Genomic DNA, 24,228 nt, shown 5'->3' with positions numbered 1-24,228 from the left:
TTTTCAATCACCCCATATGCATGTGAAAGCTGGACAATGAATAAGGAAGACCAAAGAATTGATGCCTTTGAATTATGGTGTTGGTGAAGAATAGTGAATATACCATGAACCGCCAAAAGAATGAACAAATCTGTTTTGGAGAAAGTACAGCCAGAATGATCCTTAGAAGCGAAGATGGTGAGACTTTGTCCCACATACTTTGGACATGTTATCAGGAGGGATCAGTCCCTGGAGAAGGACATCATGCTTGGTAAAGTGCAGGGTCATCGAAAAAAAAGGAAGAACCTCAAGGAAATGGATTGACACAGTGGCTGTCAAGCACAACAATGATCATGGGGATGGCTCAGGACTGGGTAGTGTTTCATTCTTTTGCACTAAGATGCTATGGGTCAAAACTGACTCGATGGCACCTAACAACCTGAGACCAGGACCTCTAGGTTGTCGATGGGCGTGACCACACATAGAAAGTTGTCTTGCAATATCCACAGAATATGCATGTCCACCTGTGGCTGGGGGTCAAGAGGCCCACAGGGAAGAGGGCCTGGGAATGCCGACTGGAATGTGGGTGTGAGTCCAGAGTCCAGAAGACTTTGTGTTCTCCTTTCTTAGAACAAACCCATCAAGTTTCTGCCATGAACCACATGAAGGGTCACATTTCCTCCTGAGGTCACCACACGGCTTGGTAGGGCTGAGAGGATGAGTTTGCTGTAGGCTCCTAGGAGAGAAGGAGGAAGAAGTGTTAAATAGGGGCTCACTCCTCTCCCATATCACCTAGGGTTGAGCTGTGACAGAGGGGAGGCACCCCTGAGAGAAGACTGCCTTCCTAAAGAGCAGAGAGTAAGGCTGCGTCCCTGAGTGTTTTCTCAGTTTTCACCTCCAGCTCCACGGGGTCACTGCGCACTGACCAGCCAGTGTGGTTCAGGTAGTAACAGTGATATCACCCTGCACAGGGGTCTGTCATGAGTGAAATGGAGAACTTGGCCTTGTTCCTGGGCTCTGGTTTGTTCTGAGTGTCCCAGGGCACTGGGGGTTTTGCTCTCTACCCAGATGGCACTTCTTGGCTCCCAGGGACCCCTGACACCAGGTGGTCACTAGCCTCCCTCAGGTGATCACAGGGCCTGGCTCAGATCAGGTGGTAGGTTTGGAGAGGGTCCATGGAAGGAAATCGGCATCTGGAGTCCCCAAATTCCCCACCCCTCAGTTTTCCCAGCTCTCAGATGCAAGATCCTCCTAGGGACTTTCTCCATCAATTAGCCAAAAGCTACTGTATTCCATCCTCAGCTGTCCGGTGGTTGCACCTTGTGCTGCCTGATGAGGTGGGACCTGGGAAACCTGGGGAAGGACTCATCTGGCTGCACTTGGGTCTTCAGGACTAGACTCAGCCCTAGAAGAGAGATCCGGGTGAGAAATTCATCACCTGAGCCTGAGCAGAACTTTGCCTCCCTTTGGACCTACTGAAGCTGTGGTCCAGGGGCCCCTCCTGGACTAGTGTTTCCCTTTTCCCTCTCGAAATCTCACTGAGGCAGAGCAGGACCATAAGGGTGGTGGTCTTGGTACCTCCTTGCTCTATATTTATGCAGATAGATGAGACCATGATTCTCAGCAGCACTAACAGACACACATGGTGTGAGTACTTGGAGGCTGGGTCCTACCCCACAGCTTCTCTATCTAGATGGCACTTCTTGGCCTCCAGGGACCCCTGACACAGGAAAAGGAATAGTCCCTCCCCAGGGGCCTGGCTTTCAGTTCCCCAGGGCTAGGGTGTGAGTTGGCACCCGGCTCTGGAGACATTTCAGGCAGAAATGACGTCAGACTCCAACCACTCTTGGCCTGATTTTCACTCATCTCAAGAGGTCCCAGACATAGCAGCCAACGGCCCCTAGTGCCAATCCTGATTTGGCCCCTCCCAGACTGAGTGTGACCAAGGAGATGTCATCTCCCTTCTCAGAGCCTCCCCCAGTGGGGATCTCCTTCACTCCTTCAGCGCATATGTCAACGTGTCATTACTGGGCCCTTACTGTTGCCAGTTGTCAAGCCAGTCCCTGGAGTTGCTGCAGGAAGACACAGATTCATACTCTGCCCTGCAGAGCTCAGATCCACAGAGGCAAACCTTCACAACAATTCAGTTAAACTCTAGTTACACTGTGGCTGTGGGTAAAAGGGGAAGTACAGGGAAATGTGGGAGAAAACATAACCTTTCTATCCCCGACTGTGAATTTTTTTTTTCCTAATAAAAGTCCTCTTCGAAACTTTCCATTTTTCTTAGAAATAGAATCTTTCCCTCCATCTCCCTGAAAACAAACTTCTTAGTCATTTCTTCCTCTTCAGTGATGCTTGTGTCCTCAGGCAGCGCTCCCTTTCTCATATTGCAGCTCTGTCTTCAAGATTTACAGGCAGTGAGTTTTTTTGAGGGCAAATTTGATTTTTATTTAATTCCTGGTCTGCCATGCACTTCCTATGTGATACTGAGTAGTAATATTTCTGCTCTTAGCCTCATTTTCCTTACTGGACCATATTGTAATGAACCTCACTCCTCAGAGTGGTTGTGGGGGCCAGTGATGCCTGGACATGGAGGGGCTCAATCCTTGTTAATTTCTTGACTAGATCAATGCATGTGAGAGAGGATCCTGGTGTTGGTCTCCACAGTCAAAGTGGAGAATCGCAGTGCCTACTCCAGAGACCCTAGCTTCTCTGAACATCAAGAAATGCTGTGTGTAATACTGAAATATGCAGAATATCACAGTCATATGTAGAAAAAGAGAAATGAAATTTCACAAAATGGAAAGAGAGGCATATCAAAGAACACAGACAAAACCGAGTGGTCAGTGTTAACTGGGAACAGAAGGTGGTCATTAGGGCAGAGGTTTCTACCTCTGTGTGGAGCAGGAGTGGAAGCTCAGGGTTCTCATAGGGCAGGGAGGGGTCAGGGGCCTAGATGAAGTGGGAAGGTGTAACACCTCATTCCGAATGCTCCTCACTCATGCAGACCATGGGCAGCGCTGAGCTTACAATATTAAGATAAATAGAAAATTAAGATACATGGGTTATGAGCTGAGAAGGACCAATGTGTATCTCTTGTGAGTGTCAGAAGGAAAGAATGAGATTAATGTCTGGCAAAAGACCAGGAGATACATGGTCAAACATTTCATAGAGATAAAGAAAGACCAGCTATGTCCTAAGATGTATAAATTTAAAGATGAAAACTATATCCACATCCTTGATGATAAAGTGAGGAAAATCAAGGTGAAGCTTTAAGAATAATCCCAAAGTTACTTTGTAGAGAAAAGGCAATTTACCCTCAGTAGACTGAGAAACTTGTTGGGACTGGATTTTCTCAAAGCAAAAAATGGTCCCAGAAGATATTGGAAAAATATTTTCAAGAAGTTAATTATGAGTTTAGAATTTGCTACTGAGCCAAATTTTTATTAAGGTTCAATCATTTAACATTATACTAGATGTTATTGCCTGTGCAATATGGCTATGAAAAGATGCAAAACGCATAAAGGCTGTTGTTTGTTGTTAGGTGCCATCCAGTTGGTTTTGACTTATAGTGACCCTATGTACAAAAAAAAAAAAAAAAATTTTTTTTTTTTTTTTTAATGTACAACGGAACAAAACACTGCCCAGCTCTGCACCATCCTCACAATTATTGTTATGCTTGAGGCCACTGTTGAGGCCACTGTTGCAGCCACTGTGTCAATCCACCTCCTTGAGGTCTTCCTCTTTTTCAATGACCCTGTACTTTACCAAGCGTGATGTCTTTCTCCAGGGAATGATCCCTCCTGGTAACATGTCCAAAGTATGTGAGACTTAGTCTGGGCATCCTTGCTTCTAAGGAGCATTCTGGTTGTACTTCTTCCAGGGCAGATTTGTTCATTCTTTTGGCAGTCCATGGTATATTCAATATTCTTAACCAACACCACAATTCAAAAGTGTAAATTCTTTGGTCTTCCTTATTCATTGTCCAGTTTTCCCATGCATATGAGACGATTGAAAACACCATGGTCAGGTGCCCTGTCTTAGTCATCTAGTCCTGCTATAACAGAAATACCACAAGTGGATGGGTTTAACAAAGAGAAGATTATTTTCTCATAGTCCAGTAGGCTAGAAGTCCAGGTTCAGGGCACTGGCTCCAGGGGAGGGCTTCTGTCTCTGTCGGCTCTGGAGGAAGGTCCTTGTCAGCAGTCTTCTCTTGGTCTGGGAACATCTCAGTGCAGGAACCTCAGGTCCAAAGGAGGCGCTCTACTCCTGGCTCTGCTTTCTTGGTGGTATGAGTTCCCCATGTCTCTCTGCTCATTCTCTTTTATATCTCAAGAGGTTGTCTTAAGACAGTACCTAATCTTGTATACCTCATCAGTATAATTGCTGATAATCCATCTTATTATATCATAGTGATAGGATTTACAACATATCGGGAAATCACATCAGAAGATAAAATGGTAGACAATCATACAAGGGAATCATGACCTAGCCAGGTTGACACATATTTTGGGGGGACACAATTCAATCCATGACACACATCTTAGTCTTCAAGGTGACATCTTTGCTTTTCAACACGTCAAAGAGGCCTTTTGTAGCAGATTTGCCCAGTGCAATGGGTCTTTTGATTTCTTGACTGCTGCTTCCATGGATGTTGATTGTGGATCCAAGTAAAATGAAATCCTTGCCAACTTCAATCTTTTCTCCATTTATCATGATGTTGCTCGTCAGTCCAGTTGGGAGGATTTTTGTTTTCTTTATATTGACAAGTAACCCATACTGAAGGCTGTGGTATTTGATCTTCATCAGCAAGTGCTTCAAGTCCTCTTCACTTTCAGCAGACAAGGTTGTGTCATCTGCATAATGAAGGTTGTTAATCAGTCTTCTTCCAGTCCTGATGACCTGTTCTTCCTCATATAGTCCAGCTTCTCAGATTATTTGATCAGAATACAGACTGACTAGCTATGGTGAAAGGAAACGGCCCTGACACACTCCTTTAATTACTTTGAACCATGCAGTATCCTCTTGTTCTGTTTGAATGACAGAACAACTTGGTGTATGTACAGGTTCCTCATGAGCACAATTAAGTGTTGTGGAATTCCCATTCTTTGCAAGGTTATCCATACTTCATTATGATCCACACAGATGAAAGCTTTTGCACAGTCAATAAAACATAGGCAAACATCTTTCCGGTATTCTCTGCTTTCAACCAGGATCCATCTCACATCAGCAATTATATCCCTGGTTCCAGGTCGTCTTCTGAATCCAGCTTGAATTTTTGGCGGTTCCCTGTCGATATACTGCTGCAGCTGCATTTTCAGCAAAATTTTACTTGTGTATAATATTAATGGTATTGTTTGATAATATCTGCATTCAGCTGGATCACCTTTCTTTGGGTTAGGCATAAATATGGATCTCTTCCAGTTGGTTGGCCAGGTAGCTGTCTTCCAAATTTCTTGGCAAAGATGAGTGAATACTTTCAGCGCTGCATCCATTTGTCGAAATATCTCAATTGATATTCCATCAATTCCTGGAGTCTCGTTTTTCACCAATACCTTCAGTTCAGCTTAGACTTCTTCCTTCATCATGGGTTCCTGATCATATCCTACCTACTGAAGTGGTTGAATGTCAACCAGTTCATTTTGGCATAGTGACTCTGTGTATTCCTTCCATCTTCTTTTGTTGCTTCCTGCATTGTTTAATATTTTCTCTGTAAAGTCCTTCAATATTTCAGCTCGAGGCTTGAATTTTTTCTTCAGTTCTTTCAGTTTGAGAAATGCCAAAGGTGTTTGGTTTTCTAACTCCAGGTCTTCCCACATTTCATTATAATACTTTACTTTGTCTTCTTGAGCGGACCTTTGAAATCTTCTGTTCCTTTACGTCATCATTTCTTCCCTTTGTTTTAGCTACTAGACATTCAAGAACAAGTTTCAGAGTCTCTTCTGACATTCATTTTGTTTTTTTCTTTTTAATGACTTCTTGCTTTCTTTATGTATGATGTCTTTGATGTTGTTCCACAACTTATCTGGTCTTCTGTCATTAATGTTCAAAGCAAATCTATTCTTGTGATGGTCTCTAAATTAAGGTGGGATATTCTCAAGGTTGTACATTGGCTCTTGTGGACTTGTTCTGATTTTCTTCAGCTTCAACTTGAACTTGCATATGAACAATAGATGGTCCGTTCCACAGTCGGGCCCTGGGCTTGTTCTGACTGATGATATTGAGCTTTTCCATTGTCTCTTTTCACAGATGTAGTGATTTGATTCCTGTGCATTCCATCTGGCAAGGTCCACATGTAGCGCTGGCTTTTACATTGGTGAAAAAAAGTATTTGCAATGAAGAAGTTGTTTGTCTTACAAAATTCTATCATGCTGTCTCTGGCATCATTTCTATCACCAAAGCCTTATTTTCCAGGTACCAATTCTTCTTCTTTGTTTCCAGCTTTTGAGTTTCAATCGCCAGTAATTATTGATGCATCCTGATTGCATGCTTGATCAATTTTAGACTGCAGAAGTTGGTAAAAATCTTCAATTTCTTCATTTTTGGCCTTAGTGGTTGGTGAATAAATTTCAATAATAGTCATATTAACTGGTCTTCCTTATAGGCATATGGATATTATCCAATCACTGACAGGGTTGTACCTCAGGATAGATCTTGAAATGTTCTTTTTGAGGATGAGTGCAATGCCACTCCTCTTCAAGTTGTCATTCCCAGCATAGCTGACCATATGATTGTATGATTCAAAATGGCCAATACCAGTCCATTTCAGTTCACTAATTCCTAGGATATCAATGTTTATGCATTCCATTTCATTTTTTGAGGATTTCCAATTTTCCTAGATTCATACTTCATACGTTCATGTTCCAATTATTAATGGATGTTTGCAGCTGTTTCTTCTCATTTTGGGTTATGCTACATCAGCAAATGAAGGTTCTGAAAGCTTGACTCCATCCATGTCATTAAGGTTGACTTTACTTGGAGGCAGTTCTTCCCTAGCCATCTTCTGAGTGTATCCCATCCTGAAGGACTCGTCTTCTGGCACTATATCAGACAATGTTCCATTGCTATTCACAAGGTTTTCACTGGTTAATTCTTTTTAGAAGTAGACTGCCGGGTCCTTCTTCCTTGTCTGTCTCAGTCTGGAAATTCTGCTGAAACCTGTCCACCATGGGTGACCCTGCTGGTATTTGAATACCATGGCATAGCTTCTAGCATCACAGCAACACACAGCCCCCACAGTAAGACAAACTGACAGATGCATGGGGGGCATAAACCCTGATAAAGAATAAACAAAACAGATTTCTTCTCCAATTACAGTATCATCTGCATAGAAAGTCATAAGGAATCTATAATCAAACTATTACAATAAGTGAATATATCAAGTTTATAGGATGCAAGGTTAATATGTAAAAAAACCAATTGAAACGTATACATTAACAACATACAACTGGAAGTTGAAATAAATATACCATTTGTATTTACAGAAAAAGCATGAAATACTTAGGAATAAATTTAATGAAATATGCTCAAGACTTAAATATGAACACTAGAAAATATTCCCGACAGAGATTGAAGAAAACTTAAATGGAAAGGTACAATATATTCAGGAGCTAGAAAATGTAATTTTGTTGAGGGGTCTGTTTCTTTACAAATTAATCTATGCATTCAATAAAATTCCAATGAAAATTCCAGTTGGTTTCTTATTGAAAGCATCGAGTTGGTGCTTAAACTAATATGGCCATACAAAGGACATTTAAGAGTAAAAGTAATTTGGGGGAAAAAAAAAGGATAACATTAAAGGATTCACAGTACCTCATTTCAATACTTTGTAAAAAGTTACTATAACCAAAACTAAGTGATATTTTTGTAATGATAGACAGGCCAGTAGATTATAATAGAGGTTCCTAAAGTAGAACCACATATGTATGTTCATTTTTTTTCCTCCATGTGTCTAATAATTCAATGGGAACCAGGCATTTTTTAAATGAATTATATTGAAATAAATATTCTTTGAAAAAAAGATACATTGACCCTACCTCATACCATATACAAAATAAAGCAAAATCAGTTATAGATACAAATGTAAAAGTACAACTATAAAGCTCATAGAAGAATATCTTCTTGACCTTAGATTAGGAAAAGATTTCTTAGATATGACACCGAAAACACAACCCCTAAAAAATGAATAACTTTGACTTTGTCAAAATTACAAACTTTTACTCTCTAGAAAATGAAAAGACAAACGTGCAAACTTTTACTCTCTAGAAAATGAAAAGACAAACGTGAAGATGGGAGAAAATACTTGCAAAACATGTATCTGATAAAGAATTTTACCCAGAATTAAAAAGAATTTATAAATTAATACAATCTACAATTTTGGGGTGTTAGGGAAACTAAGGAAGGAATTAGCAGAATGCGAGGAGGAAAAGCAGGACTCTCTCATGTGCAGGAGCTCCTCTCCTGCCCCAGGAATTCTTCAGTGATTCCTGGTGCTGCTCACCTGTTCTTCCCTATGTCTTTCTTCCCAAATTTTCTGACCTGAGCCCAGCACATCCTTACTGATTATCACTGATGGTAACTTCACAAGTCCCATTTCCACCCCGAGCCACCTGCCCTTTCCTTTCTTTGTGGAATGGAGAACAACACCATCTTGCTCTCAGGGGTGTGGTGAGCCAGCACTGAGGCCACATTTTCCATAAACGTAGCTCCTTTCTTCTGCACTAAATCATAATGTCTCCATTGACCTGAGTTCTTTGATTCGGAGCCCTCTGTAGTCCCTGCTCTGAACTTAGAGGCCACGTTACTCACCAGCTGTGAGATCTGAGTCAATGTATAAGAGGCGGTTGCCCTCTGTGATCCTAGTGATGAGTGAGGAATTGTGATCATCTCTACTCCCCCCATCTCAGCTCATCAGGAGCTTTCTCTGACCCACTTGCTTGAAGAAGATACAATCTGCACATCAAGAGGGAGGGTCCCTGGGAGGTAGCTGGAGAGGAGATGCATCTCCTATTACCATCATTCTAAGGACCTGGTTCAATGTTTCCCCTCTCCTTTTCTTGCTTCTCCTGTATATTTTTGGGTCTTCCCAGTAAAAGGGAACAAGATACCCCGTATCCCAGGAGAGACAAATTATTCACTCTAGGGGCTCCTCAATTCCTGTCACCAAGTCCCATGATATTTGGATGCTCATCATATCTGGAGGATTCATCGTTAAAAATACAGTATGACAAAGTGTCTGTCCAGGTTAAGTAGGGCTGAGGATGCACAACCTGGGACTGTGATTGCAAAGCCTCCTTTTTCGGTTGAGGCAAAGCTGTTCCCAAGTTCTGCATATGGGAAGGGTCATGTCCTCCCCTGATGTGACCTTGGATCTAGTGGATTTAGACAGACTGTCCAAATGTAATGCTCTGGAAAAGAAGACATCTTAGAATTAAAGGAGTGGCATTTTAAAAATTAAATTATCTCTTGACTCTGGCCTGCAAGAAGAGAACATGAAAATGAGGATTTATTCTTGTCTGTTGTTTCAAGTCTGGTGTCACTCCTAACTGTCCCATATCTCCATGGCCTTGTAATGAATCCAGTTCCTGTGAACAAAACAATACTTTCCTCTAGATGCAACCACAGGTACGATTTTTATCAGGGTAGCTTAGTTTTTCTTGTCTCAGAATTGCATAAAAATGGGATCATAAAGTGTTGCTTTCCTGGGTCTTGCTTCTTTCATTTGCATAGAGTGGTTGTGATTCATCCATGTTGTGTGAGCATTAAAATCTGAACCTTTCATCAGCTGTGCTTTTATGTAGGATCTAGAGACTTTAACTGTGGTTTGCAGGAATGTTTCCTGATTAGGAATACCTATAAGACCAGAAAAAAAAAAAAAAAAAGACCAGAGTGGAGCTTGGTCCCAGGGAACCTCCTGTATCTTTAAAGGGCAAGGGTGGTGACAGCTCTGGCCTTAGTGTACAGATGGGGCTGTCTATTCATTGAACTCAGTTGAGATCTATGTGGGCTGTGGGGAGGCTCGTACAGTGATCCTTTCGTAAGGGTCCTGGAGTTCAACTGGGCGTAAATCACCCCCTGCAATCCTCAGCCACAGGCATGAATGGAGAGGCCAAGAATTGTAAGCCAAGTAGAGGTGTTAAGTGTGGGGCATGGTGGACAAAAGAGAGCTCTCCTGGTGATCTATCTGCCTGTCCTCCTCAGACTTTTTTCTTCAGGGACACAACCAGAGTGGGGAGAAAAGGTCAGGACTCCTCTCTTACCTTCCCGTCTCTTTTCCCTCACAAGTCTTCCCTCCTACTCTTTCCTTAACTCAGAGACATCTGCAGGAAGTCAGAAGCAAGGAGACAGCTGAGGTGGAATTATGTCCACAGCGTGTATTGCATAACAATGCTGCATATACGGGATGCAATTAACATTTTAGAAATCAGAGTTGGATGTATTTATGAGTGACACTCCTGTCAATGTTCTTATGAATACATCCTTGTGCTGTGTACACATTTTTCTCTAGGAACATATTCAATGGTCGTACCTCTCTGTTTCCGCTATTTAATTGGTAATTAGAACCTACTTCCCAAATTAGTTGAAGGAATTGTAATTCATTGGAATTATCTGTGTTCAATATTCTCCCCCACAATTGATATTGTCATTTTTTTCTTTTGCTTGTCATGTAGATGTGTGAAGAATTTGGTATTATAATTTCATTGAAACCGTGCCATAATATTGAGGTAGAAATTGCTATTACCGTTAAAATAGCAAAGGACATAGATAACATATGGACTGTCAGAGTGTTGTGCTCCAGTTGGCTTATACTTGCCTAAGAAAGACAATTCTGTGCTTCATTCCCAACTCTGCATTCCAGGAAATCACACTGCAAACTTGAAGTTGGACAGAGAGTACAATCAGCACAGAAATTGGCAATTGCCACAAAAATATCACAAATCTGAGTTTTTACTTTTTCCAGAGATCAGCTTTACCAGCACACCACTGGGCTGTCACTTCAAACACTAGTATATATATATATATTTTAATTTCTGGGGAACTACTTCAGATAGCATCTGATGAAGTGTAAAGGGCTTGTGGGTTCAAGCCAAGGTGTTAGGGCACTGCCTTGGGTTTATCTTTTCCAGGCTAGAGTCTGGCTTTTACCCATTTATTTTGTTTTTTTAAAACAGGTTCCTTACTCTGAGCTAAAGAGTTGGAGACTCAGCACGCATTGGAGAATCTGGTAATTAGAAATAAAGAGAAATGTATTACATTAAAGTGAACCAGAGCATAGGATATATAGAAGTGTGGATCCAAATCTGCCTTTTGGGATATACCTTTATGTTATAGGAACGGGAAAAGAAGGAAAGCCAGTCAAGGAAAGTCAACAACAGTAGGGACAGAAAAACCACAGTTTAATGTTGGCAGAGTCCTGTACAGGAACACCCCGGACATTGTCCCTGAACCTGTACGATGTTTATTCTGTCTTGAGATTCTCAGCATAGAGTTCACACAGAAATTGATCCAGGTTTTCTTCTGGAAAGTCCTGGCATATCAATTTTCCCAAGAGTCTGCCACTCTGGTGACTTTTTTCTCTCTTATGTTTACCTCCTGGCTGCATCTTGGGCCTTCTTTGGCCCTTTCATGCCTGAGATAGCAGAACTCCAAGGACCACCAGGATCAAGCCAGCCATGGCAATCCATATGAGATTCTCCACTGGGTAATCTTGGGAGTTTGAAGCTAGGAAATGTTGACAAAGAGGTCACAGAAGGCATCATAGGCCAAATCGCCCTAGGGGTCCTGGATGTCCATCCAGGACACCCACCTCACCTTGACAGGCCGTGTTCCTTGTTTGTTCCCAGGCCCATAACCGAGAGTTTCTCCTTACTCACCACTCTTCGAGTCTGACCTGTCTAGTGATGTACTGATGGTATCAGCTGCTTCTATCAAACAAAAATAGAGGAGGTTGGTCAGGAGTTGAGACTCACACTTGGCCTTTCCTCTGGATTGTGTGTTCCTATATACTCTCCCTTCTCATGTCATGATTTTTATGTGGTTCCTTAATGAGCCCTTCGAAGTCCTGCTGTGGTCAGGTTCCCTATGGCTTCCTCTTTTGATTTTTCCTGGCTTCCTGTCTTCTTTGAATTGAGACCTGGTTTCTGAGTCACAGCAGAACAGAGTTAGGCTGTGCCTCAAAAGCTCAGGTGTGACAAGAAAAATGATCTCCTAGTTTGGAAATGATTGAGCTCATGTATGCTCTCAGTTCAACCTGTAGCACAGGACTACATAAGCTTAATCCCCTGATGATGAGTTTCTACTTATTCAACAGATGGTGACCCAGGATCCATGGATGAGGGGTTGGGTTGTCAGGTACTCCTAAATGTCAGGGTCACAAAGGAATGGAAGTCTGGGGCTGTGTCCCCTTCACTCATCCTCTGCCAGTTCCTCTTCTTCTTCGGTTTGTATTTTAATCTTTATCGGACTTTTAATCATCCACTTTCTTTCATTAGTTTTTTGTTCATATAGTCAGCAATACCTTGATGAGTCAAATAGATTCCATTTCACAGCAACCCTATAGGATAGGGTAGAGCTGCTCCATAGGGTTTCCAAGTCTGTTATCTTTATGGAAGCAGACTGCCACACCTGGAGCAAATGGTGGGTTTGAGCTGCCGACCTTTTGGTTAGCAGCCTAGCACTTAACAACTGAGTCACCAGGGCTCCTTAGTGTATGTATATATATGTACATATATACATACACGCACACACAAACACATACTTCTAAACAGTGGTGTTAATTCAGTGGGTCATAAAGAAAATATTTCTGCTTTCTCAGATTCGAATCTAGTTGGAAAGACCTATAACACACTTGTAAACATATACGACATGAAAAATATTGGCTGTATAGATAAATAGTCTCAAATTTATAAATATAGAACAGTGGCTATTTTAACTGTATGTATGTAAATACATAGATATGTATATGTAGACACACAAACAGAAAGAGTATAAAAACCAAAAAACCAAACCCATTGCCTTCAAGTCAATTCCCACTCATAGCGACCCTATAGAACAGAGTAAAACTGCTCCATATGATTTCCAAGGAGCGCCTGGTGGATTTTAACTTTTGACCTTTTGGTTAGCAGCTGTAGCTCTTAACCACTATGTCAGCATTTCCAGAAAGAGTATAGGTTCTGTTAATTACAAGAAATAAAGTAGGTAAGATGGAGTCAGGTCTGTTCTGAACAGTGTCGTCTGTGAAGGTCTAACTTGGAGATGACATTTTCGCTGATCTCAGAGACAGGAGAGGAAGCCAGAGCAGGAGCCATGTGAAGGCCCGGACAAGTAGCATCACAGGATGTAAGAAGAGCAGATCCCCAGGAAAGGTCTCAGTCTATTCTTCAATAAAAAGGAATCCATGACCGTGGAATGTAAGGAGATGGAAGAAGAGAAGAGTGAGCAGAGATTCAGGGGTTTAGTGCATTGGAGCCAGGCCAGGTATGACAGGACAGAGAAGGGAGGCTGGCTTTCTCTCGATCTCATTTTTGTAAGACTTTCTGGAAACTGATGTAAGAAGAAGAAAAGACTAAACTCCCTTGCTATTTCTTCTTGGGCCTGGCACAGGAGCGGAAGTATGCACCACTGCTCTTCTCCACCCCATCAACCCCTTTCCTCCTTCCAGTTCAGACTCTGACTCCCCCTATCCTCTGACAACCACAGAGGTAACAACTGCCTTGTCCTCAGAGTTCCTGGAAGCCACATGGCCCTGAACCTAATGCCCACCCGCATCCCTGCTCCTCTTAGGAACAGACTCTTTCCCTGAGTATTTGGAACAGGATTGAGATGAGTTTTGAAGCTTCTCTCAGCCTGGGTTTGACTGTGTTACTGATCCCTCATGGTATCAGGACCTGGTGATGCAGGGCTGAGACACTCAGAGGCTCTGATTCTGAGATGAGACATAAGGAGGTGAGTGGGTGTGGTAGCCTCTCTCTTCTCTATTTCAGTCACACGTTTCCTCTTATGTTCACCCACATCTTATTCCATCTTTCTCTCTTCTATAGCTGTGTCTGAGACTTCAGGAGTGGGATGTCACAGGATGGAAGATCCTGGTCTATGTTCACCCTCTCATAGGCTGTATCCTCTCTTGGGGAACATCCCTCTCTGCTCATCTCATTTCCATCATAGCCTAGATATTCCCTAGGGTTGGGGACCTGAACTGACCATCAGGACAAAGGGAGGACAGGGGCTTTGGCTCCTCACCTGAGACCACAAGCTCCAAGGGGTCACTGGGTGAGACAACAGGTAGGGGTAGATACTGGGTGAATCATACACCTGTAGGCTCCCCCACGGGCTGACATAACAGGGTTCATGGTGAAACTGGCCTCCTTGTCCCCAACTTGGTGCTTAGATTTCAGCTTAGAGGGATCAGCTGCCATCTCCTTGGACAGAAGGAAGGTTTCCATTGGGTGCCATGAATGACATCTCAGGGTCACATTCTCTCCTGAGGCCACAGTGGGGCCCAGATGGACTGAGAGGGAAAGAAAATAAGGGAGGACCCCTAGAGAGAAGAAAAAATGATGAGGGGCTGCCCCACCTCCACCTCAGTTCTAAAATCAGAATTCGCCACGTCCTCTCTCTGAGGGCCTATCAGTCTCTCTGTCTCTGATTTCCCTGAATCTCCTAATTTCCCCTCAAATTTCCTGTGTCTTGCAATATCTCCTTCTCTTGCAACCCAACACCCTCAGATCCCATGCATCACATCTGGGGCCTGTGTTCACATCAAGGTGAACCTATCTGGGACTCCTCACCTGTGACCAGAATGTCCAGGGGGTCAATGGGGGCTGACCATTCTTGGGAGTGGTTGTATTCGCCATAGCATCTCTACTGGCCCCTGTGGGTGCAAGTCACATGGCCCAGGTGGAAGTCAGCCTGAGAGAGTCCAGCTTGCAGCTGCTGACAAGGCTGTGGGGAAGGTCATGTCACCTGTCCTTATACAGAACAAATCTATCATATTTGACATCAGAGAAACACTGGAGGGCCAGATTCTCTCCAGAGGCAATTATGAGGACCTGCTGGGTTAGGAGGAAGGGCTTCCTGAATGTTTCTGGGAGAAAAAGACAAGCAGTAGACTCAAAGGAGGCAGGTTCCTCCAAATATCTCCTGTGTCTCACCCTGTCTTCATGTCTCATTGTCTCTCATACTCTGTGTCTCTGGCACAGGATCCCTTGATTCCTCTTGCACTATCCTCCATTTTGTTTCTCCCTTGAGGCAAGGCTTTCAGCAGCCTGTCTGGGGGCTGAAAATATTTATAGGGTAAACATAGGACTTCCTCAGCTGGGACCAGGAGCTCCAGGATGTCACTGTGGTCTGACCAAACATGAGGATTGTTCCTGAAATAGCCATAGCATCTGAATGTCTACCTGTGGCTGTGGGTCATGGGGCCCACAGGGAACAGGGCCTGGAACTGCCCATTGGAGTGTAGATGTGAATCCAGAGTTCAGGAGAGCTTGTGTTCTCCTTCCTTAGACAGAATGAACCTGTCATATCCCTGTGTGAGCAACACTGAAGGGTTGTATTTCCTTCTGAGGTCACCACAGGGCTTTGCAGGGCTGAGAGGGTGGGTTTGCTGTTGGGTACTGGGAGATAGGAAGAAGCTATGTTGAATGGAGCCTCATACCTCCTCCCATATCCCCCAAGAACGGACTGCAACAGGGGAGACAACCCCTGGAGCAGACCCCCTTCTTGAGGGCAGAGATTGACGCTGATTCTGAGTGTCCTCTAAGCTGTCATGATCAGCTCCAGGGGGTCACTGGGTGTTGACTAGTCATTGTGACTGTGATAGTAACAGCAATATTGACCTTCATGGAGTGTTGTCACAGAGGAGATTGGGAACTTGGTCTTGTTCCTGGACATCAGTGGGTTCTGTCTGTCCCAGGGCACAGAGGATCCCTCTCTATCTAGATGGTACTCCTCAGCCTCTAAAGTCCTCTGACACCATATGGTCACAGGCCTCCCCCAGGTGATCACAGAACCTGGCTCAGCCCAGATGGTGGGTTTGGGGAGGGTCTTTGGAAGGAAATCAGCAGCTGGAGTACCAACACTTCCCACCCCTCAGTACCCCCAGCTCTCAGACACAAGGTTCTCCCAGGCCTTCCCCATCAATCAGTCCAGAACTGCTGTTTTTTTATCTTCAGATGCCCAGGGATGGCACCTTTTCCCCAGTAAGGATGTGGGACTTGGGACAGATGGGGAAGGAGTCACTCGCTTGCACTTGAATCTTCTGGCCCAGACTCAGCCCTGGAAGAGAGATTCTGGTGAGAGATTTGTGCCCTGAAGCTTCAGCAGATCTTCTCCTTCCTTTGAGCCTTCTGAGGCCTTGGCCTAAACAGTGCCTGGCTGTGGGCCAGGGGTTCCTCCTAAGCTAGTGTTTTCCTTTCCTCTCTTTAAATCTCACCAGGGCAGACCAAGGCCAGAAGACTGGTGATCATGGATGGGACCATGCTTCTCAGCAGGACTGACAGAATCAAGTGTGTGGCCACTTGGAGGCTAGGTGCTACCCATCATAGGGTTGTCAAATCATGAACCTACAAGAAGGGGAAAAGCCCTTACCCATGAGCCCAGATTTCAATTCCCCAGGGCTGGGACTGAGTGGGAACCAAGCTCTTTGGAGACATTTCAGGCAGAAATGAGGTCTGGCCCTGTTTGCTGTCTGCCTGCCCTGCACTCATCTGACAAAGTCCTGGATGTAGCAGCCAACAGATTCCAGTGCCAATCTTGAGTCAAACCCTTCCAGTCTGAATCTGACTAAGGAGACATCACCTCCCTTCTCAGAGCCTCTTCCATGGGCATCTCCCCCACTCCTGCAGACTGCCTGTCAACATGTTATTACTGGGGCCTTACCCTTGACAGTAATCATGGCAGGTCCTGGAAATGCTTCAGGGAAGATACAGATTCATACTGTGCCCTACATAGCTCAGATCAGCAGAGACAAATCTTCAACAACTCACTATTCAGTTAAAGCCTAGCTACACTGTAGTTATGAGTACAAAGAGAAATACAGGGAAATAAGTAAAGAAAACGTGATTCTTCCTCCTGCCCATACATTGAGAGTCTTCTTTCTACCAAGCAGACCCCTTCATGGACTTCCTTCTTTTCCTTATCCACAGCATCTTTACCCCACCTTCCTGGAAACAAACCTCTGAGCCTTTTCTGCCTACTCAGTGCCTCTCGTTTCCTCAAAGTCTTCACCTCATCCTGTTACTCTGTCTTCAAGCTTTAGGGGCCAATAGATAGGATTAGAACTTTGAATACGGGAGGAATGGTAATTTTTATTTAATTCCTAACCTGTTATCCACTTTGTGTGTGACCTTGAGCAGTAGCATCCCTCTTCTAAGTCTCATTTTCCTCATTGGAGCATATTGTAATGAGCCCCACACCTCAGAGTGATTGTAGAAGTCAAGGGTGCCTGGACATGGAGGGGTTCAACCATTGTTCATTTCCTGAAAAAATTGAGATATGCAGAGTTGGGACATGAGAGGATTATGGTGTCAGGCTCCACAGTCAAGGTGGAGGATTGGAGTGCCCACTCAAAAGCCCCTGTCTGCTTTGAACACTGAGAAATGCTACGTACCATACTTTTCAAATATGCAGAATATCCTAGCCATATGCAAAAAAAGAGAAGTGAAAGTTCCCAAAATGGAGAGGGAACCATAGGGAAGAACAGGGATCATATATGAGCGGTCAGAATATTAGCCCAAGAGACAAAAGGGGCCACATAGACCAGAAACTCCATCAGCCTGAGACCAGAAGAACTAGATGGTGCAAGGGTACCACCAATGACTGCCCTGACAGGGAACACAACAGATAGTCCCTGATGGAGCAGGAGAAAAGTGGAGTGCAGAATTCAAATTCTAGTAAAAAGGCCAGACTTAATGATCTGAGACTGGAGGAACCCCAGAAGACGTGGCACTTGAACTCTCTGTTAACCTAGAACTAAAACCATTCCCAAAGCTAACTCTTCAGAAAAAGAATAGACTGGGCTATAAGACATAAAATGATACCCATGCAGAGTGCGGTTCTTAGTTCAAGTAGATTTTTTAAATACACGAGACTAAATGGGCAGCTCCTGTGTGGAAGCGAGATGAGAAGCCAGAAAGGGATAGGAGCTGGTTGGATAGACATGGGAAATCTGGGGTGGAAAGGAAGAATGTGAGGTCACCTTATAGGGATAGCAACTAGGGTCACATAACAATGTGTGTATAAGTTTTTGTATGAGAAACTAACTTAACTGTAAACTTTCACCTAAAGCACAATTAAAAAAAAAAAAATCTGAGTGGTCACTGTTACCTGGGAACAAAAAAGGGTCATTAAGCAGAAGTTTCTACCTCTGTCTGGAGACAGAAGTGGAAGCTCAGGGTCCACACACGGAAGGGAGGGGTCAGAGAGCCTAGGTGAGGTGGGAAGCTGTAAACACCCACTTCCTCGTGCTATGGACATGCACGGGAATATTTCTGCTCTCTGTATCTCCTCTCTCTGACCCTGGCCATGGGCAGCATTAAGCTTATAGTATTAAAACAAATAGAAATTCAAGGTACATGGGTTATGGGATGAGGAGGGCCAATGTGTATCTCTTGTGAGTGTCAGAAGGAAAGAGTGAGAATAATGTCTGGGATCAGACCAGGAAATACATGGTTAAAAATTTTATAGAGATAAAGACCAACTATGTGCTACAAAACCAAAACAAGCCCATTGCTTGTCAAGTGGATTCTAACTCATAGCGACCCTACAGGTCAGAATAGAACAATCACATAGGGTTTCCAAGACTGTAACCTTTACAGGAGCATATTGCCACATCTTTCTCCTGAGGAACAGCTGGTGGGTTGGAACAACTGACTTTCAAATTATCAGCTCAGGATTTTAACCACTGTACCACCAGGGCTGACCAACTATATGCTGGGTTGTGTAAATTTCAAAATGAAACCTGGGTCTTCATCCTTCATGATAAAGTGAAGAAAATCTAGAAGAACCTTTAAAAATAATCCTAAAATTACTTTCTAGAGAAAAAGCAGTTTACCCTCAATAGAATGACAAGCTCTTTGGGCCTGAACTTCCCAAAAGCAAAAATTGGTCCTGGAAGATATTGGAAAAATATTTTCAAGGAATTAATCATGAGTATATAATTCTACACTGAGCCAGATTTTTATTAAAGTCTGATAATTTTTTTTTGTTTTTTGTTTTTATTAACTTTTATTGAGCTTCAAGTGAATGTTTACAAATCAAGTCAGTCTGTCACATATAAGTTTATATACATCTTACTACTTACTCCCACTTGCTCTCCCCCTAATGAGTCAGCCCTTCCAGTCTCTCCTTTCGTGACAATTTTGCCAGCTTCCAACTCTCTCTATCCTCCCATCCCCCCTCCAGACAGGAGATGCCAACACAGTCTCAAGTGTCCACCTGATATAATTAGCTCACTCTTCTTCAGCATCTCTCTCCTACCCACTGTCCAGTCCCTTTCATGTCTGATGAGTTGTCTTCGGGGATGGTTCCTGTCCTGGGCCAACAGTAGGTTTGGGGACCATGACCGCCGGGATTCCTCTAGTCACAGTCAGACCATTAAGTATGATATTTTTATGAGAATTTGGGGTCTGCATCCCACTGATCTCCTGCTCCCTCAGGGGTTCTCTGTTGTGCTCCCTGTCAGGGCAGTCATCAATTGTGGCCGGGCACCAACTAGTTCTTCTGGTCTCAGGATGATGTAGGTCTCTGGTTCATGTGGCCCTTTCTGTCTCTTGGGCTCTTAGTTGTCGTGTGACCTTGGTGTTCTTCATTCTCCTTTGCTCCAGGTGGGTTGAGACCAACTGATGCATCTTAGATGGCCGCTTGTTAGCATTTAAGACCCCAGACACCACATTTCACAGTGGGATGCAGAATGTTTTCATAACAGAATTATTTTGCCAATTGACTTAGAAGTCCCCTTAGAGCATGGTTCCCAAACCCCAGCCCCTGCTCCGCTGACCTTTGAAGCATTCATTTTATCCTGGAAACTTCTTTGCTTTTGGTCCAGTCCAATTGGGCTGACCTTCCATGTATTGAGTGTTGTCCTTCCCTTCACCTAAAGCAGTTCTTATCTACTGATTAATCAATAAAAAACCCTCTCCCTCCCTCTCCTCCTCGTAACCACAAAAGTATGTGTTCTTCTCAGTGTATACTATTTCTCAAGATCTTATAATAGTGGTCTTATACAATATTTGTCCTTTTGCCTCTAACTGATTTTGCTCAGCATAATGCCTTCCAGGTTCCTCCATGTTATGAAATGTTTCACAGATTTGTCACTGTTCTTTATCGATGCGTAGTATTCCATTGTATGAATATACCACAATTTATTTACCCATTCATCCGTTGATGGACACCTTGGTTGCTTCCAGCTTTTTGCTATTGTAAACAGAGCTGCAATAAACATGGGTGTGCATATATCTGTTTGTGTGAAGGCTCTTGTTTCTCTAGGGTATATTCCGAGGAGTGGGATTTCTGAGTTGTATGGTAGTTCTATTTCTAACTGTTTAAGATAACGCCAGATAGATTTCCAAAGTGTTTGTACCATTTGACATTCCCACCAGCAGTGTATAAGAGTTCCAATCTCTCCGCAGCCTCTCCAACATTTATTATTTTGTGTTTTTTGGATTAATGCCAGCCTTGTTGGTGTGAGATGGAATCTCATCGTAGTTTTAATTTGCATTTCTCTAATGGCTAATGATCGAGAACATTTTCTCATGTATCTGTTAGCTGCCTGAATATCTTCTTTAGTGAAGTGTGTGGTCATTTCCTTTGCCCACTTTTTGATTGGGTTGTTTGTCTTTTTGTGGTTGAGTTTTGACAGAATCATGTAGATTTTAGAGATCAGGCGCTGGTCTGAGATGTCATAGCTGAAAATTCTTTCCCAGTCTGTAGGTGGTCTTTTTACTCTTTTGGTGAAGTCTTTAGATGAGCATAGGTGTTTGATTTTTAGGAGCTCCCAGTTATCTGGTTTCTCTTCATCATTTTTGGTAATGTTTTGTATTCTGTTTATGCCTTGTATTAGGGCTCCTAGGGTTGTCCCTATTTTTTCTTCCATGATCTTTATCGTTTTAGTCTTTATGTTTAGGTCTTTGATCCACTTGGAGTTAGTTTTTGTACTTGGTGTGAGGTATGGGTCCTGTTTCATTTGTTTGCAAATGGATATCCAATTATGCCAGCACCATTTGTTAAAAAGACTATCTTTTCCCCAATTAATTGTCACTGGGCCTTTGTCAAATATCAGCTGCTCATATGTGTTTGGATTTATATCTGGGTTCTCAATTCTGTTCCATTGGTCTATGTGCCTGTTGTTGTACCAGTACCAGGCTGTTTTGACTACTGTGGCTGTATAACAGGTTCTGAAATCAGGTAGAGTGAGGCCTCCCACTTTCTTCTTCTTTTTCAGTAATGCTTTGCTTATCCGGGGCTTCTTTCCCTTCCATATGAAGTTGGTGATTTGTTTCTCTATCACCTTAAAAAATGACATTGGAATTTGGATCGGAAGTGCATTGTATGTATAGATGGCTTTTGGTAGAATAGACGTTTTTATTATGTTAAGTCTTCCTATCCATGAGCAAGGTATGTTTTTCCACTTAAGTAGGTCCTTTTGAATTTCTTGTAGTAGAGCTTTGTAGTTTTCTTTGTATAGGTCTTTTACATCCTTGGTAAGATTTATTCCTAAGTATTTTATCTTCTTGGTGGCTACTGTGAATGGTATTGATTTGGTGATTTCCTCTTCGATGTTCTTTTTGTTGATGTAGAGGAATCCAAGTGATTTTTGTATGTTTATCTTATAACCTGAGACTCTGCGAAACTCTTCTATTAGTTTCAGTAGTTTTCTGGAGGATTCCTTAGGGTTTTCTGTGTATAAGATCATGTCATCTGCAAATAGAGATAGTTTTACTTCCTCCTTGCCAATCTGGATGCCCTTTATTTCTTTGTCTAGCCTAATTGCCCTGGCTAGGACTTCCAGCACGATGTTGAATAAGAGCGGTGATAAAGGGCATCCTTGTCTGGTTCCCGTTCTCAAGGGAAATGCTTTCAGGTTCTCTCCATTTAGAATGATGTTGGCTGTTGGCTTTGCATAAAAAAAAAAAAAATGCCCTTTATTATGTTGAGGAATTTTCCTTCAATTCCTTTTTTGGTGAGAGTTTTTATCATAAATGGGTGTTGGACTTTGTCAAATGCCTTTTCTGCATCAATTGATAAGATCATGTGGTTTTTGTCTTTTGTTTTATTTATATGGTGGATTACGTTAATGGTTTTTCTGATATTAAACCAGCCTTGCATACATGGTATAAATCCCACTTGATCATGGTGAATTATTTTTTTGATATGTTGTTGAATTCTATTGGCTAGAATTTTGTTGAGGATTTTTGCATCTATGTTCATGAGGGATATAAGTCTGTAATTTTCTTTTTTTGTATTGTCTTTACCTGGTTTTGGTATCAGGGAGATGGTGGCTTCATAGAATGAGTTGGGTAGTATTCCGTCATTTTCTATGCTTTCAAATACCTTTAGTAGCAGTGGTGTTAACTCTTCTCTGAAAGTTTGGTAGAACTCTGCAGTGAAGCCGTCTGGGCCAGGGCTTTTTTTTGTTGAGAGTTTTTTGATTACCGTTTCAATCTCTTTTTTTGTTATGGGTCTATTTAGTTGTTCTACTTCTGAATGTGTTAGTTTAGGTAGGTAGTGTTTTTCCAGGAATTCATCCATTTCTTCTAGGTTTGCAAATTTGTTAGAGTACAATTTTTCGTAATAATCTGATGTGATTCTTTTAATTTCATTTGGTTCTGTTGTGATGTGGTCCTTCTCGTTTCTTATTCGGGTTATTTGTTTCCTTTCCTGTATTTCTTTAGTCAGTCTAGCCAATGGTTTATCAATTTTGTTAATTTTTTCAAAGGACCAGCTTTTGGCTTTGTTAATTCTTTCAATTGTTTTTCTCTTCTCTAATTCATTTAGTTCAGCTCTAATTTTTATTATTTGTTTTCTTCTGGTGCCTGATGGATTCTTTTGTTGCTCACTTTCTATTTGTTCAAGTTGTAGGGACAGTTCTCTGCTTTTGGCTCTTTCTTCTTTTTGTATGTGTGCATTTATTGATATAAATTGGCCTCTGAGCACTGCTTTTGCTGTGTCCCAGAGGTTTTGATAGGAAGTATTTTCATTCTCGTTGCATTCTATGAATTTCCTTATTCCCTCCTTGATGTCTTCTATAACACAGTCTTTTTTCAGGAGGGTATTGTTCAGTTTCCAAGTATTTGATTTCTTTTCCCTAGTTTTTCTGTTATTGATTTCTAGTTTTATTGCCTTGTGGTCTGAGAAGATGCTTTGTAATATTTCGATGTTTTGGATTCTGGAAAGGTTTGTTTTAGGACTTAATATGTGGTCTATTCTAGAGAATGTTCCATGTACGCTAGAAAAAAAAGTATACTTTGCAGCAGTTGGGTGGAGAGTTCTGTATAAGTCAATGAGGTCAAGATGGTTGATTGTTGTAATTAGGTCTTCCGTGTCTCTATTGAGCTTCTTACTGGATGTCCTGTCCTTCTCCGAAAGTGGTGTGTTGAAGTCTCCTACTATAATTGTGGAAGTGTCTATCTCACTTTTCAATTCTGTTAAAATTTGATTTATGTATCTTGCAGCCCTGTCATTGGGTGCATAAATATTTAATATGGTTATGTCTTCCTGATCAATTGTCCCTTTTATCATTATATAGTGTCCTTCTTTATCCTTTGTGGTGGATTTAAGTCTAAAGTCTATTTTGTCAGAAATTTATATTGCTACTCCTCTTCTTTTTTGCTTGTTCTTTGCTTGATATATTTTTTTCCATCCTTTGAGTTTTAGTTTGTTTGTGTCTCTAAGTCTAAGGTGTGTCTCTTGTAGGCAGCATATAGATGGATCGTGTTTCTTTATCCAGTCTGAGATTCTCTGTCTCTTTATTGGTGTATTTAGTCAGTTTACATTCAGCGTAATTATAGATAAATAAGTGTTTAGTGTTGTCATTTTGATGCCTTTTTATGTGTGTTGTTGACAATTTCATTTTTCCACATACTTTTTTGTGCTGAGACGTTTTTCTTAGTAAATTGTGAGATCCTCATTTTCATAGTGTTTGACTTTATGTTTGTTGAGTTGTTACATTTTTCTTGGCTTTTATCTTGAGTTATGGAGTTGTTATACCTCTTTGTGGTTACCTTAATATTTACCCCTATTTTTCTAAGTAAA

At 42.2% G+C, this 24,228-nt stretch overlaps 2 pseudogenes; both read right to left on the bottom strand.

Annotated features, from left to right (window-relative positions):
• Positions 1-433: 433 nt before the first annotated feature.
• Positions 434-24,228, bottom strand: part of LOC126086197 (leukocyte immunoglobulin-like receptor subfamily A member 5) — a 70,133-nt pseudogene continuing 46,338 nt past the window's right edge.
• LOC126085032 (leukocyte immunoglobulin-like receptor subfamily A member 6) lies at positions 15,374-16,445 on the bottom strand (annotated as a pseudogene).

Source organism: Elephas maximus, chromosome 11, assembly GCF_024166365.1.
Source record: "Elephas maximus indicus isolate mEleMax1 chromosome 11, mEleMax1 primary haplotype, whole genome shotgun sequence".
NCBI lineage: Eukaryota > Metazoa > Chordata > Mammalia > Proboscidea > Elephantidae > Elephas > Elephas maximus.
Note: the sequence above shows the minus strand (reverse complement) of the source record. Positions and strands in the feature narration are given on the sequence as shown.